Source organism: Triticum dicoccoides, chromosome 7A (assembly GCF_002162155.2).
Source record: "Triticum dicoccoides isolate Atlit2015 ecotype Zavitan chromosome 7A, WEW_v2.0, whole genome shotgun sequence".
Taxonomy (NCBI): domain Eukaryota; kingdom Viridiplantae; phylum Streptophyta; class Magnoliopsida; order Poales; family Poaceae; genus Triticum; species Triticum dicoccoides.
The window spans coordinates 398123817-398125882 of NC_041392.1; positions in this window are offsets into that span (position 1 = coordinate 398123817).

The window sequence follows — 2066 nt, forward strand, 5'->3', positions numbered from 1 at the left end:
CTCGGGTTGGCCGACCCAAGGGAAGGGTAATAGGTTGTTAGGCAAATGTAAAACCAAGGTTGGGCCTTGCTGGAGGAGTTTTATTCAAAGTGTTCTGTCAAGGGGTTCCCATTACACCCAACTGCGTAAGGAACGCAAAATCAAGGAACATAACACCGGTATGATGGAAACTAGGGTGGCAAGAGTGGAACAAAACACCAGGCATAAGGCCGAGCCTTGCACCCTTTACCAAGTATATTGATGCATTAATTAAATAAGAGATATTGTGATATCCCAAAATATCCATGTTCCAACATGGAACAAACTTCAGCTTCACCTGCAACTAACAACGCTATAAGAGGGGCTGAGCACAGCGGTAACTTAGCCAAACACCGGTTTGCTAGGAAAGGAAGGTTAGAAGCTTGACATGGCAATATGGCAGGCATGATATAACAAGTGGTAGGTAGTGCGACATAGCGATAGAATGAACAACTAGCAAGCAAAGATAGAAGTGATATCGAGGGTATGGTCATTTTGCCTGAGATCCCGCAAGGAAGAAGAACGAGTCCATGAAGAAGACAAACGCACGTAGTCGAAGGATCCTCACAACTCCGAAACCGAAGCTAATGAGAGAAGCAAACCGGAACGAAGCAAACAACATAGTAAACACCCATCACATAAGCATGGCATGATGCGCAAACAAGTATGATGCATGTCCGTATTAATGAGGCATGGCACGGAAAAGTGCACAAGCAAAACAACAAGTTAAGTGGAGCTCAATATGCAACGAGTTGCATATTGACGAAACACCACATGACTTATTTAGTTCACTCTCGTTTATGTAACCAACAATATTAAATGTTGCTAAACATGGCAAGAGGTGAAGCATATGAAAACTACCTATCTAGACATGTTTAAATGAGGCCGGAAGAACAAACAACAATTCTGGTAAAACCTCATGTGCAAACTACGGATTTGGTACTGTTATGCCCTATACACAGTTTTAGAGTTGTTAAACATGCAAATTACTGCCACCATGTTAACCTATGGATTTTTCTACACCATTTACATATAAAGTTTATTTAAAACCGAGCTACGGTTATTTAGTTATGAAATAAATCATTTTACCATGGCATTTGGAGCAAATTAAAGCAAACAACAATGTAAACATTTCAAACATGCATGAAAGTTGGATATTATGAATCTAGAAACAATTCTAAGCATTTTACATATATAAAGTTTTTAGATGTGATGCATAGTTCATGAGTTATTATATGCATGTAGTTTGATGGCTTTTCTGCAAAACTGTAGTGCATTGGATAATTAGACAAATTCGCTGGACTGGAAAAAAACGTAGTCGGGCTGAAACTGTAGTCGGGCTAACAGGAAAAGGCGCTGGGGGAGGTAACTTACCATGGGCCAAGGCACAAGTCGGAGGGAAAGAAGGCCGGGGCGAGGCCGGCCCACGCGCCTGCGAGGGAGGCAGCCCAGTGGTGCGCTCGTCCTCTCCCTCCGCCCGAGGGGAGGCTAGGGCGGCGATGACCAACGGCGACGACGGCCAGCGGCGAGCACAGGGAAGGGCGATGGAGGCCGGGAACGGGTGCGAGGCGGCGGATCTGGCCTCGGGGCGTTGCGAGGGCACCAGATTTGGCGACGAGGACGGTCAGGGAGACAAGTGGCGAAGGTGGCGGCCTCCGGCGAGGTCAACGAGGTGGTTCCGGCAAGGAGGCAGGGAGGAGTCCGCGGGACGAACGGATCCCTGCGACCCGGCACCCGATCTGGGCAGCGCCGATGATTGGACGGCGCCGGGCGCGGTGGTGGAGGCGCTGGAGTGCGTCGGCGGCGACCGGCCGGCGCGATGGGCGGCGGGGTCCGGCGGGGTTGAAGCGGGATCTCCCTGGCGGCGGGGCGGGCTGCCTCGGGCCCCGATGGGGCGGGCCTATTGCGGGCCCGAGCGGGCTGTCGGCGGAGTGGAGGCGCGCGGGACAGGTGGCGCACCCTGATTGGCTGCGGGCGGCGGCTGCGGCGGGGCATGGTGGCGGCTAGCCTGCCTGGCGGTGACAAGTGGCAGCGGCGGAGGGGCTGGG